Genomic DNA, 16311 nt, shown 5'->3' with positions numbered 1-16311 from the left:
AACATCCCCGCCTAACATAAAACAAAGCAATTATGCCAAATGTGATTGTTGTTGAAATATCCACCTGCACTTTTCTCTTCAATAATCCTATCAAACATTAAATAAACAAAGTAAAAAAATAATCTTCTCTTATTTGCTGAATTCAATTAATCAAATATTTCTTGTTTTGATAAATCTATACATCTTAGGCTTTCATGACAGTAGGCCTTTAATTTCTATTTACATTATTCCACAGAGCCATAACAATATCAAAATATTCTCTATTTAAAAATCAATGAAATGGAGTGTTTTAATTTACAGAAATAGAGTGTTTATTTCACAGGAAACTATTAAAATCCAGGACAGCTTTCAATTAAACATCAAAATCCCATAAAACGAATTGATATAAATGTGACATAATTAAAAGCATTCAAGAGTTTCTTGCCTCTAACAATAGCAGAAGTTATCGAATACCTAGAGGGTGAGAACATTTATATCCTTTTCGCAGCCATAATGTAATAAAACGTAGTAGCCTCTGATGGCCCTTTCAGGCTTCCGTAGAATCAACATTTATTACATGAAATTCAGTTTGAAAATATTTCTGAAATGTTTAGGTCTGCAGCTCCCAAATATGGAAATATCTGACACTCAAGGCATATACTGAAACTCATAGACAACATAAAAAAGGACGTTTCAAACGATTTGACGAAGTTCCAAAAATCTCCATAATTATACCTTTGCTCCGTTATGGTTTATGTTTATTCAAAGTGCAAATATTTTTTCATAGATGAAAAACTGACATGTTGTGCTATTATGCCCGGGTATTTTCAGATTGTTAGAAACTGCTAAAAATTGACTCCCCATTAGCAAAAAAACATGATTGGAAGACCAGACTCCACGGGCATACTTTTAGACGGGTGATCCCTGCACGTGAACCCAGACTATAGACAAATGCAAATGTGACTTTTTTTTTCAAGTTCAGCCTGTTTACTTTCATTTTCTTTACATCCGGAAAAAGCTGGAGCTAATTAAGTCATCTGACATCATTTTCTGTGTTGTCAAAAACACACATGACTGGGAAAGATTGTATAAAAATGTGCCGGCCGTCCTAAGGATATAAGATTTCTGCTTAATGTACACTTTTTGGACCATGCAGGGCTAATAGTTTTCACTATAGACCAGCAAGCCATTCAATAAGTGTTTTACTACATGCCTTGGCACTAGAATTTTTTTTTTCTAAAGCTCTGACTTTAGCCATACAAACCTGTCTTAAACTATAGACCAGCCAATAGTGACAGGCTACAGACAGGCAATTTATAATATTAAGGGAGTCCCTTAATACTGTGAAATCATTTAATTTTGTAGGCACGAAATTTCGTGGTTTTGTCCCAAAAAGCTCTTTCCTTTGGCTTTCAACTTTTGATGAAAGAATGAATTTTACATGTTTGTTGGTATTTAATTGAGGAGATTGACAAAACCATGAAATCCACAAAAAATAGTCCTCTGCGAATATTAATGATTTCACAGTAATGTGGAAAAGTCTCAAATGATCATAAATTTGTAATGAATTTTCCAAATTAAAATTCATTAATTTCGTATGTTGGCATTTTATCCCTTTGCATAACTTTAATGCAAAGGTTTGTTTATCAACCCATTTTAAAAATGATTAGACCCCTAGATTCACTGCATGTGTTACTTAATTGCTAATTAAAAAGCCACTATACTTCAAATTTATAGATTTCCTTATCCATTATCTTATATTTTCCTTACCAACTGACCATGGCATGAATTTACTTAAGCTTTATGTATTTTTATGTTGCAATGACTTTCCTTATCAAAGCTTACATGACACCTTAACTTTAAATCATACTTTGATTGAAAATTTTGTTTTATCACTACAAATATTATTTTACTTAAACATGTGAATATACGGTGGTATGTTCAGGACATGCATTTATCTTTTTAAGATTAAATTACCTCGTGCGCATGACATCTTTTCTCGAGCGCACAACATCTATCTAGAGCACAAGACATCTTATCTCGTGTGATCTTATCTCGAGCGCACGACATCTTATCTGGAGCACATGACATCTTATCTTGAGCGCTCAACATCTTATCTCGAGCACACAACATCTAATCATGTGTGCACAACATCTTTTCTCCAGCACGCAACATCTTATCTCATACACACAACAACTTATCTCAAGCGCTCGACATCTTATCTCGAGTGCTTGACATCTTATCTGTACAGTCAAACCTGTCTATAAAGACCACCCTTGGGAGAGCCAAAATGTGGTCTTTATTGGGAGGTGGTCTTTATTCACAGGTTAAAATACACTGTAAATGTTAAAATGGGAAACAAAACATTTGGTCTTTAGAGCCAGGTGCTCTCTGTTTAGAGATGGTCTCTAACACAGGTTTGACTGTATATATTTAGGCCCATTGTGTGTATTCAGATCATCAGTAAAAACATATGACTGCCACTGTTTTGGCTTTTGTTTTATTTATACATATAATAATTTAAAAACACAAACTGAAATAAAAGGCAGCAAAATTTCAGTGATGATACAAAGGAAATTCTTGACAAAATAAAGATTTAGTATGTAGGCTTCGCCCATATATCAAAGAATTTCCCTGTTTCCCCTTAAGGTTTAGCAGTATATCATAAAACTACAGAATTATTTAGAAAACGAACAACATCTTTAAAAACAGCCTGTCCAATACATTTTTACCATTCTGTCAAGTAGAACTGGATAATTAAAATATTCTAAAAGAGCTGTCCCCCTTTAAAAAGGAATGCCATTTGTAAAGAATTGTCAAAAATGATGTTTAACCTAGTTATGTAAAGTTTAAGCACTGCTGGTTCATTGTTGCAAATGCATCAAAAAGAAGACATGGAACAGCTTTTTAAAAATGGTGAGTTTTTAAAGGCGTTGAACTGTTCAGAAGTGTGGCCCCTTCATGCAGTCCCTTTCCAGAATTCAATATATATATGAGTAAATTGACAACAGTTTTGTAGAATAAATTAAATGCTTTATATGTTGTGTAATTTTCATGTAAAACAATTCTTTCTTTCTATGATCTGGTGATGTTCAAACTTTTTTCTCTGAAACATGGACCTAACTCTAATTCATGCATGCAATTTTATAACTTTTCTGACAATTTGCTAATTGATACTATCAGTCGAACTGCAATTTGTTGCTATTCTAACATGCAGTAAGCATCATTATGTTTGTGTAATTCTGAAGATAGGATGACCAAATATGTACACTGCTCTCCCAAATAATGTGATAAACTTGTACTTGTGGGAAGTTTAAATAACATCTGAATAGGCAGCACCCTAATTATCTATTTGCCCATATGTTTTTATTGATTACCTAAATACACACAAAGAACCCTAATATATATATAAGATGTCGTGCGCCCAAGATAAGATATGAAGTGCTCTAAATAAGATGTTGTGCACTCCAGATAAGATATCGTGCGCTTGAGATAAGATGTCGTGCACACGAGATAAGATGTCTAGCGTTCAAGAAAAGATGTGTGCTCGAGATAGGATGTGGTGCACTCAAGAAAAGATTTTGTGCTTTGTGCCCTCGACATAAGATGTCGTGCATTCGAGATACAATGTCGACCACTTGAGAAAATATGTCGTGCGCACGATATAAGATGTCATGCTCACAAGAAAATGTGGAGCGCTTGAAATAAGATGTCGTGTGCACGAGATAATATGTCGAGCGCTCGAGATAATATGTCATGCGCTCGAGATAAGATGTTGTGCGCACAAGATAAGATGTCGTGCGCTCAAGATATTATGCCGTGCGCTCGAGATAAGATGTTGTGCGCACAAGGTAAGATGTCGTGCGCTCGAGATATTATGCCAAGCGCTCGAGATATTATGCCAAGGGCTCGAGATAATTTAATTTAAAAAAAAATAAATGCATGTCCTAAACATACCACTGCATGACTATCGGTTTTATTCACTGAATTGTAATATGAAAATTTTATTACTTCTTACATTAATTATATACAGTAGTTAATTTTCCATAATTGTCAATGTTCCTCCTGATTTTTTACACTAGACAACATTTAACTTTGCCAGTACTTCCAAGTTAATTTATACTTTTTTAACCCTCATACATGTTTGTGTACTACAATAAAACTTACACCTTCCTTGAAAAAATAAATATATTAACTAACAGAAAATAATTAATAATCCACGTCAGACACAGTTTTATTGAAAAACCACAGATTTCATTTAAATAAAATGAATCTGCACAATTCTGTATATTATATTGTACAAATCAATAAATTTGATCGAATCATTTTTGTCCAAAATTACCGTAAAATAATCCGAAAGTAAATAATAAATACACAGCAGGAAAAGACACAAAGCCTGATAAAATATTTCATTTATTATTAATTTAAACACCCAGAGAAATAATATAAAATCCAATTACTTATAAAACTGAGGGAAACTGCATGAGTTTAAAATTCGTAAGGAAAGACCCAGTCTGTAATAAAAGAAATCGCTATCTTGGTAATAAAAGAGAACTATGCAAATAATATTTTTTAAATTAACACCGACAGGTCACGTCTTATCATTTGCACCTCAAACCAAATATTGACTCAAAAAAGTGAACAAAGGGATTCCGCCCAACAAAACGTATATATATCGTTGGTCGCCAGGAGATGATGAAAATGTCGTCTCGAAGAAACCGCACTACCTGGACTTCATTAGAATGATTTTAAACAAGTTTTCAAGAGATAAATCGATTAATTATCTTTCTCTCAGACAATGACGCATATTAGCACTCTAAATCTTTGAAAGTAAATAAAGTGAGTGATCCGATACCCTCAGTGCATTAATTTTCTACAATAAATGTACACATTTTCTGCAATACACAGTTGAGACAAGTAAACCTTTTTTTTCTGTGAATGAAGGCATGTAATTAAATGAGATAAAAATGTATACATCGAAAATCTGTTTTTGTTGGTTTTGTACTACTTTACTCCATTAAAGAGTGCACTCTCAGAGTTATACTCATTAAAGAGTTCTCACTATGTACAACTCGTGCACACTATGTACAACTCTCAGAGTTATACTCATTAAAGAGTGTTCACTATGTACAACTCTAAGAGTTATACTCATAAAGAAGTACTCACTATGTACAACTCTCAGAGTTATACTCTTTGAAGAGTGCTCACTATGTACAACTCACTCAGTTATATTCACTGAAGAGTGCACACTATGTACAACTCATAGAGTTATACTCATAAAGGAGTGCTCACTATGTACAACTCTCAGAGTTATACTCACTGAAGAGTGCTCACTATGTACAACTCTCAGAGTTATACTCACTGAAGAATGCTCACTATGTACAACTCACAGAGTTATACTAAATAAAGAGTGCACACTATGTACAACTCTCAGAGTTATACTCACTGAAAAGTGCTCACTATGCACAACTCTCAGAGTTATATTAAATAAAGAGTGCACACTATGTACAACTCTTAGAGTTATACTCATAAAAGAGTGCACACTATGTACAACTCTTAGAGTTATACTCATAAAGAAGTGCACACTACGTACAACTCTCAGAGTTATACTCATAAAGAAGTGCTCACTACGTACAACTCTCAGAGTTATACTCATAAAGGAGTGCTCACTATGTACAACTCTCAGAGTTATACTCACTGAAGAGTGCTCACTATGTACAACTCTCAGAGTTATACTCACTGAAGAGTGCTAACTATGTACAACTCACAGAGTTATACTCAATGAAGAGTGCTTACTATGTACAACTCTCAGGGTTATACTCACCGAAGAGTGCTCACTATGCACAACTCTAAGAGTTATACTAAATGAAGAGTGCACACTATGTGTAACTCTCGTTCGAGCCTCACTTGAGGCGTTGAATTTCTTTATGTGAGGAAGCCATCCAGCTGGCTTACGGAAGGTCGGTGGTTCTACCCAGGTGCCCGCTTGTGATGAAATAATGCACAGAGGGGCACCTGGGGTCTTCCTTCACCATTAAAGCTAGAAAGTCGCCATATGACCTATTATGTATAGGTGCAATGTTAAATCCAACAAAAAAAAAAACAAAAAAAACAACAATGTATAACTCTCAGAATTATACTCATTAAAGAGTGCACACTATATACAACTCTCAGAGGTATACCCATTAAAGAGTGCACACTATGTACAACTCTCATACTCATTAAAGAGTGCACACTACGTACATTACTCTCAGAGTTATACCCATTAAAGAGTGCATTCTATGTACAACTCTCAGAGTTATATTCATTAAAGAGTTCTCACTATGTACAACTCATGTATACTATGTACAACTCTTAGAGTTATACTCATTAAAGAGTGCTCACTATATATGTACAACTCTCGGAGTTATACACTCATTTAAGGGTGTTCACTATGTACAACTCAATGAGTGTGCTTATTGAGGTACGTTTAAATAAACAACACATGATCAAGACTGCTCACTTAGTACTTTCACACAACTCTCTAAGTAACATTCACAGAACAGTAGTCAATAAACACTACATTAAATGAAAATTTCTCATAGAGTACTTAGTGTCGCTAAATGCTATGTAATGTGTACTATTCAATGAGTAATGTTAATTTTGTACATCTCACAATGAATTTCATTTCTCACCTTGTAAACACGGAAAATGTTTATGCTAAATCATAACATTGTTAAAATCAGCTACAATATTTTCTGCTATTGAAAACAAATATTTCATATATTTTACAGAACAAATATAGATTTTGAACTTCAAATGCAGCTGTTCAAAAGTCTTAACTTCTGACAATATATTGTTATAACCTAAATCAATTAAGTGACCCTTAATTTCATGCCCTAAAAGTGCCTGTCCTTCAAACACTCTTGGCCTGATATTTAAAACTAATATTTTAGCGATAATATTTTATTAAAATTAGAAAACCAAATCACAAACTTTCTAAAGTAACCTATCATAATATAAAGCACTATCAAGGACACAATTATACAAAGAGGTGGTTAGATCAATAACATCTGATCAATCTGAAAGTGAACTTGTAGTTTCTTTTAAAGTCCCATGGTATTAACATATTAAATATCTTCAATATATTGACACATTTCAATATTTGGCAAAAAATAATTGTGTTCAGACATTTTCTGGTTTTATCCAGTCGTCTCATTCGAGTTTTCTCAGGTAAACTAAATATAAGGGAGGTAAACCTACGTCACTTGCACCAAGTATAGTCATGGATTTCTCACCAGTACATTCAAGCAGTATAATACATTTTTTACTTTTTTTCCAGCAAGGTATGAAAACTGTCAATATATTAGAAAGCAGGTAACAGAATAAATGAAACTTTCTTCACTTACACTGTGAACTTCATGTCACTTAAAGCAGCACTTAAGGTAGTTCTGCATGTTTGATAAACTGAATATGGCAGCACCCATAGAAATTTCTCTGTCATATTTGACAGATTCATGAACTGTTCAAGAACAATCCAAGAATGACAAATGGCTGCAATGTTCAAGGACTGTTCAAGAATTGTCTCTTAATCAGTTAATGAACTGTTGTTGAACATTGCTGCCATTTGTTGTTCAATGATTGTTCTTAAACAGTTCATGAACTGCAATCTTGAACAATTCAATAACAGTTCATGAACTTGCAGTCTTGAACAATTCAAGCACAGTTCATTAACTTGCAGTCTTGACCAGTTCAAGAACAGTTCATTAACTTGCAGTCTTGAACAATTCAAGAACAGTTCATTAACTTGCAGTCTTAAACAATTCAAGAACAGTTCATTAACTTGCGGTCTTGAACAATTCAAGAATAGTTCATGAACAGTGCTTGAAAGTTCATGAACAGTGCTTGAAACTTTCTCTGCCATTTTGAAACTAGAGGAACAACGTACCACACACAACTTGAACTATAGTTAAGCAAATCACATCATATCAGATTCTGTTCAATGTGACAATAGTTTAAGTATAGTTAAAATAGTGGGTGATCAAACTAGACCTAAGTGACAGTTGTCAGCACTACTGGAGCAACTGCAAAGGCCTACCTCTCACTTACTAACTGGGGTAGAGAAATCTGCCATGACTTTCTCAGCAGTACCAGCCACAGGTACTAGTAACTAAATCCTTTATAGGACTATTATAGTCTATAAAAGAACATTAAAAAGGATTTAGTTACTAGCACCTGTGGTACAAACCTTGATAAAATTCAACATCCTATCAGTTAATTATTTTGAAGTGAAATTATATAAAAGCCTTATAAATTTCCAAAACCATAACCAAGGAATGCTTGTGCATAACTGAAGGATTTGTGCAGAACTTTCTACAATTTGGATGAAAATAAATTTGTGCAGAACTTTCTACAATTTGGATAAAAATAAATTTGTGCAGAACTTTTTACAATTTGGATAAAAATAAATGAGCTGCACCGTGAGAAAATCAACATAGTGGCTTTGTGATCCATGCTGTTCACTTTCAAAGCCTATTGCAATTAGAGAAACCAGTCTGGATCCATGCTGGTCGCAAACGCACTATGTTGGTTTTCTCATGGTGCGGCTCAAATGACCATACAAAAACCCAACATCTACATTTCTACAACTGATTCCTACACAGCCATTTTGTTCTGTGCATGCAATACCTGTAGATTTCTTCTCAATATTAAATTAATCAAAAAGTCTATCTACATGACATGCCTTTTTTTTCTTTTTTCTTTTTTAAAAGAATAATTTTGTGATTGGTAAATAAATCTACACCTTTAATTTAAACTTTATGTCTGAAATATTAGAAAAAACCTATATAAAACAAATAAATATTAGTGTTTCACTGATGTTATATTTTCAGGACATCATTGATAGCTGCACAACTTTCTCTCTTAGAAAGAAAAGGAAAAAAAAAACTTTTAGAATCTAAAACTAGGGACAAAACCCTTCTTATACCAGCTACACATACCCTTCCAAAACCAGGGAAAAAAGAAAATTACCTAAAACTGTTTGTCTTGAACAGGGAAGCTCTAAATACAAAGAAATAGCAGTCATTAAAGTAACAAAGACCATATCTGGCCACAGGGAACTTTTTATATTTTTAGTTAATCTTATTATGACCTTGTACCTATGAAAGACAGTGTCATAAATAATAATATATCATAATAATATGAAGCATCATTTAATTACAAAATTCCATCCACTAAGGCCAATTTCAAAATATAGAAATATAGAAATACAGCATTGCAATATTTTTGTCTACATCATATTAATTCATATACCAAAAAAATTTGTAATGTTTTAATTGAATTATTTATATATACACTAACTTTTTGTATAAACTCAAAACAGTCTCTTAGAAATCAAACAAAATATTCTTTTCAAAATGTTTTGGTTCCTTTCTAAATAACACAAAAAGCCTGATGTGCATTTCTGCCCATATCATTTTCAACAACTTTTCTTAAAAATCAACATTTTGTGAATGTATCTTTGACACTTCTTAAAGTTACTAGAAATGAATTAATTTAAATTCCTTAAAAGACAAATCTAAATATTAGGCAAAACTGTGAAGTATAATACATCTGTGAAGACATTTTGGAAAAACAAGAGCTGTCAATTGACAGCGCGCTCGACTGTTCTCAGTGCTTGATAGTATAATATAAGCTAAAAGTAAAACTTTAACATTACAATAAGCATATTCTAAGTCGAAAAGGGGCCATAATTCAGTCAAAATGCTTGATAGAGTTTTCTGCTCCTGTTTACAGACTGGGGTCATGATGGTAAACAAGTATGCAAAATATCAAAGCAATATCTCAATGGACTTTGAAAATATTTGGGGTGGTATACAAACTTTAACATTACAATAAGCATATTCTAAGTCGAAAAGGGGCCATAATTCAGTCAAAATGCTTGATAGAGTTTTCTGCTCCTGTTTACAGACTGGGGTCATGATGGTAAACAAGTATGCAAAATATCAAAGCAATATCTCAATGGACTTTGAAAATATTTGGGGTGGTATACAAACTTTAACATTACAATAAGCATATTCTAAGTCGAAAAGGGGCCATAATTCAGTCAAAATGCTTGATAGGGTTGTCTGCTCCTATCATGATGGTAAACAAGTATGCAAAATATGAAAACAATATCTCAATGGACTTTGAAAATATTTGGGGTGGTACGCAAACTTTAACATTTGTGTGACGCTAACGCTAACGCCGACGCCGGGGCGAGTAGGATAGCTCCCCTATTCTTCGAATAGTCAAGCTAAAAACACTATATAATTATGTTATATTCATATGTTATTAGATTTATATCGAGAAATATGCACGAGTTCTGCAGCGGAAAAAGTGCACAACTTTAGGAGCGCAGTATCATTCTGCAAAAGAAGAAGACTTATAGTGCATATTTCTTAATGCAAATTTACATGAAACTGACGTCACAAATGACATCACACACCCGATATGAAATTTGAACATCAATATGGAAAAATATTGATGTTTCAGGTTCCAATGAAACTTAACAGAGTTTTGAAATGAGTATGTAATAAATAAAATATATTGCAAAATATTACAATGTTGCATTTCTATTTGTACTGCATACATATGACATTGCTGATGGGAAAACTTTTCTACTGGTACATGTAGGATACAAATAACAGTTACCTAATACCATTTTTCTTGAACAAGGCAGCTCTAAATGATAGACAATATAAAAGTTTGTGAACACAGATCATCACGATACAAACTCTTCGTGGCACTAATTTCAAAATGTTGTAAGGCTTAAAATAAAATTAAGTTTGTTTGACCTTTACCGACCGACCCGAAAAAATTGCCCCGACTCAAATAATTTTATTGCATTCCAGAGAAAAAAAATATTTTTATTTTCTTATCAAAGGGAAAAACTTATTTTGGTGCTTGAAACTGGCGATTATTTTATTTAACAAATGCGTACATAATTATGGCAAGTGAGAAAGTAACCCGCGGTCGGCTAGTAGAAATCGATAAAGCGGACTGTTTATCATCTCGTGTATTCCGAAAACGTGTCAACTATGCCGATAACGTTGCCTAAGGCCATAGGATGCAGACGACAATCAAACCGCTTATAACCGGAAGGCAATCTGACGAAAGGACATAATTTTATAAATCTAGTATCTAATTTAACCGCTAAACGTACAGAAACCAAAACGTCATGCCGGTACTTTTCCATTCCACGAGCACGTGCGAGCTATCGTAATAGCTAATTTCCATCACTCGACGTTACTTTTGTTTACACATACACAAAAAAAAAAAAAACGCGCGTAGTGCATTCATTTTTTGTTATTATCGCATCATTATTTTTTAGCACCGCTTAAGAAGTAATATAGTTTGAATTCTATAACGATTTTAATAAGATACCGACAGGAATGTAGGCAAAATTCTATGAAAACGGTCAAATTTAAATTTAGTTCTTTGTAAAATTTCAAACAGTGCGATCTTAAAATTACTTATTTCTTTCTAAGAGTAAATAAATGATAAATTCTATGGGCATAAAGTTCAGACTTTTGACCAGAAGGTACAAAAAAAAAAAAAAAAAAAAAAAAATCTTAAATAGTGAAAAAGCGTCAGCAATTTAAATACATGGCGTAAAACGACTTTTGGCAAACAGATTTATGTTAGTGCGGCAAAATAGCTCACAGAGGTAGGATATCCACAATTATCGTTTGACACATTTACCTGTCAGTTTATACAGGATATTGAATTCGCTTTAAGAAATTAAAGAAGAAACTTTTTTATTGATTAATTCAAAGAACCGAGGCGGTACGATCAGACAATGATGTGTTATATGGCGCGAAAACATGACGTAATTCCATGACAATCTCGGGCAACTGTAACGCTTTGATCTCCACTTCAGATGCCATGATGCCTACACACTTCTTTTAGCTCTTTGAGGAGGGTGTTAATTGATGATGAAAACAAGGACAAGGACTAAGTTTATCAACAGAATAATTACCGATAATCGTTTACGCTTTTTATTACGCTTTCAACATCGGGTGGATTATGATTATTGTGTCCATATTTTTGGGACACTTTACAAAATAATCATTTTTCGGGAAATAAGTCTTGAGAAAGTGAAAATAACTAGTCCTAGCATTTTTGGAAAATACGGTAGGCTAGACTGTGATTATTTTTACTATCGATGCAGTTATTATGGAGAGCAACTAGGTGGTGGTGATTACTAGAATACCCTGAAAGAAAATGTCTGCTGTGAAAACGAAATTTAAGAAGAACAAATATGATTGATTACAAAGGAAACGTAATGTACATGAGATTATTATTTGTCTACTATGTGTTATATTTGAAATTTGCTTGTACATAATACTGCTTTCATAACAGTGACAGTATTACGGCAGTTGACAGGCGAGTGGTGGGAAATTTGATTATCTGTGAAAATATATTATGAACTGACTTAATTGTTGATTTCAAAATGTCTTTAATCAGAGATCGTTTTGAAATGCATTTGTTCGAAGTGAGAAAATCCCAGTTTCCGAATTTCAAGAATTTGACACGAACGTAAATGTTTTGAAATATGACAAGCTAGATAGTTTTAATATTTCAATTTTGTAATGTCAGAACAAAGAGGTATACAAATCTTATACTTCTTTTGCCAGGACAATGGCATAATAAATGTCTGATGTCGGGGAAACCCAATCTTGTTTCTGTTCTTGGTAACATGACCAATACGTGCAAGTAGCTTGAAGCTAAAATATCATCACTTTTGCTTGCATACTGCCATAACCGTTGTAAAAACCTTCTAAAACTCATAAAAAGTTATTATCTATTGAATTAAGCATCAAACACTTGTTGAAAATAAGCTGTAATTCAGTAGTGTGTTTAGATGCCAAATATTTTCGCGACTATATCGTTTTGTACTTTTAAGCGTAGATGTAGTGAAAACATTTTTGATATATATATAAAGAAAAAGTATAGACATGAAAGGTACTCAAGGTCAGCTTTGCCTTATGTGCAAATTAAGTCTGTGCCCATATTGTGTGTGCATGAATAGGGCTAGGGGTTTATTACAAGCATACATTTAACAGAGCATCTTCCGAGATTATCTACAAGCAATAGGTATTAATAAATAGACTTTAATTTTTATTATTACTGAGACAACAAACATTAAAAAAAACTAAAATATAATAAAATTATTTACCTACCTACCTACCCACTGTAAAAATACTGGGTCGGTAAAGGTCAAACAAACTTAATTTTAATTTAGGCCTAATGCATATTTCGTTAATTTCCAGAAAATCAAATCTAGATTTAGACAGCAGTTACTTTTCACTTACTAAAGGGATTTTAAAATAAGATATACCTGCTATTGATAATTTATTCATCAAGCTATTAAGGTGGTCAATCACATTTGAGCAACATTTTCTGACATTTTTTAGTTTTCATATATTCTGTTAGAGATTTATTTAAGGAATAAAAAGACCCATCACACTGAGTTAAATCCCTTTTGGAAATGCATGTTTTATTACTTTATATGAATTGTTTTTAATTACCTCCCTGTAATACAGAAGTATTTAAAAGGTGGACTACTTCTTTTCATTTCAACATAACTTCTAGTTTTACATTTGCATTTAATAAATATTGGGATATTTCAAGTTTTTTTAAAACAGCATGTAGCTTGTTAATTTATCCATTAATTATCAACCTCTCTTGGTTGCACAACAAAGATAGACAAAGGGAGGTAATAATAATTTTATAAACTTAATGTATTTTGGTAAAATATGTACTTATCAATGCCAATCTTTGACAGTTGTAATACAATACTTCTAATATTCATATTATTCTTTAGGCAAAATGTATCTATTAAATTTATACTTTATATAATATGCTAAAATAACACTATCTTGGTTGGGCAACCTGGTTGGGAAAATCAAATTTTAAATATACTTTCAGTGAAAATCTGACATGTATTAAGAACTCAGTGAACACAAATAAGTATAAATAATCAGTTGGTCTAGTTTTGAATAAATCCATTATTTGAACCACCTTAATTTAACTGTAAAAGTTGCTTTGCAGAGTGCTATGGATATGTTTGTGATAAACACAGTAAAAAATATCTGAAGTTACCTCAAAAACGTTATTTTTCTAACAAAATATTAGAACTATGGCATGGTGTTGTAATGAGTTAGAACAATGTTGCTTAATTCTATTACATATTGTGGAATTACAATATTTGTATGATTGTTTTTCCATCATTTTGCAAGTAAACGTGCAATAACCCTTCAATTTTTTAATTATTTTAGTAGATAATAGTTACATATAACTTGACAAGTTTATAATATTTGATATTTTACAATACAAAATATCAGTTCAACTTAATTATGTTTTAAACTTTATCATGCTTGACACGATTGATTCTGCCTTTGCGACCAGTGTAGATCTTCATTAGCCTGCACATCCACGCAGTCTGATCAAGATCTGCACTGTTTGCCATTCAGTCAGTATCTCTTTGGTAAGCACCATTATAGAAATTTAGCAGGGTAAGGGTTTAAAGCTTCAGCATTTCAGCATTCTGAATTTACATTCTGCCCTTTATTCTGAAATCTTGCATGGATTTTAATAAAACTTGCCATATATATAGTATTAAATACTACAACTAAGAGCTTTGCAAAGTTTCAGGAGTTTAAATGCATTACAAACGAAGTCACGCTCTCTTTAAAGTCGAATTTTAAATTTTGGACTTATAGAATGCCGATGACCATTATACAGAATAAACTAATGAAATGGAAATAGGTTTAACCGAAATAAACCAGACATTAACTTAACTTTAATAATATATTTTGAATACTAACTGCAAAGTTCAATATTTTTGTTTTTTTAATATGCTTTTAAATTAAGCTTTAGTAATAACAATATCACAGTGACAAAGGCAAATTCTTTTGTCATTTCACAAGACAATGCTTAAATATGAAAGACTTGTATCTAACAATTCTATTCCTATTTATCAACTGAACTTACTATTAAAAACATTCTGGCAGACAACAAAATATCTTTTTCATTTTTATTTTTTTATGAAATTGCTGAATGTTAAGTTACTTGAAAGTTTATACAAATTGTAGGCATAGGAAATAGAGATCAATATAATTGCACCTTTACTAATCCTACCAGGTGTTCTGTATTACAAAAGTGGATCTATTGTGACATTTTGATGCAAGCAAAACTGTATTATCTGCACTATTATTTACCTACTGGTACTTCGTTTTATTATTGGCTTGTTAAAAGTTAATTTTTTACCATATGTAAGTTGACAGAATCATAGGAACCATGTCTTGAGGGGTAAATCAAACACAAATGAATAAATCCTTAATGATTTTGTTGTGCAAAAAAGTATGATATTGTGTCTTAAACAGTTTTCATTTTCCACTCAATTGTGTAATTGCAAGGGAAGTAAACTAATAGATCTCTACTTATAAGTACTAGCCCAAGGCAAGAGTTGTCATTCTTTGTGGATCACAACTTTAAATTAAAAATTAAAACTTCTGTTATTGATATTAACAAAACTATCATAAACTTCACATTTGTGAAATCATTTTTGGTTATTTCAAGGACTTGGAAATTAATTTCTAGACTTTATTTAATGTAATTACTATCATTGAAAATTTTAGGGCCTATCTCTACAAATTGTTTAGCATGACCATGATGCAGGTCTATTAAAGTTTATTTTAACCCTTACCCTGCTTAATTTCTATAATGAACTTGTCCATCTTTCAATTTGAACAGTACCATTAACTGTTAAATGGGGTGCATACCAAAAAGATACTGAATGAATGACGAACAGTGCAGATCATAATCAGACTGCACAGATGTACAGGCTGATCATGATCTACACTGGTCGCAAAGGAAGAATCAGTCAAGTCCAGCAATAAATACACCTGTTCTAATTTTAAAGTGGTTGATCTTTTAATTGCATTAACAGGTAATCTCTCTGTTGAAAATTTTATTAACTGTTCTGAACAGTGTCATTAATAATAATCTATATAGTTATAGATCAACTTTATGCATCGAGGCATGTCTGCACTTTTAGCTCATAACAATACTGCGGTAAACACCAAGGATAGCGGATAAGTCATGCCTTACTAATTGACGTTGAATTATACTGATAAATGATACCTTATTTGTAGAAATAAGTGGCAGCCATACTGGGTATTGTGACACCATTGTCCTTTCATTTTATGGGCATTACCAAAATATCTCAGAATATATAACATATCCCCCTTTATTTTAGGATAACTCACATGGTATTAACTGGTGATATAGTTTAATTAGTCGCTTAAT

At 32.4% G+C, this 16311-nt stretch overlaps 2 protein-coding genes across 3 annotated transcripts in view; one reads left to right on the top strand and one right to left on the bottom strand.

Moving 5' to 3' along the window:
• LOC123548301 (E3 ubiquitin-protein ligase ariadne-1-like) overlaps positions 1-16311 on the top strand; it is a 366173-nt gene that overhangs the window by 174804 nt on the left and 175058 nt on the right. The window lies entirely within an intron of this gene.
• Positions 1-16311, bottom strand: part of LOC123548303 (uncharacterized) — an 88969-nt gene that overhangs the window by 64627 nt on the left and 8031 nt on the right. The window lies entirely within an intron of this gene.

This window comes from Mercenaria mercenaria, chromosome 6, assembly GCF_021730395.1.
Source record: "Mercenaria mercenaria strain notata chromosome 6, MADL_Memer_1, whole genome shotgun sequence".
Lineage (NCBI taxonomy): Eukaryota > Metazoa > Mollusca > Bivalvia > Venerida > Veneridae > Mercenaria > Mercenaria mercenaria.
The sequence above is the reverse complement of the archived record's forward strand: the minus strand, read 5'-3'. Positions and strand labels throughout refer to the sequence as shown.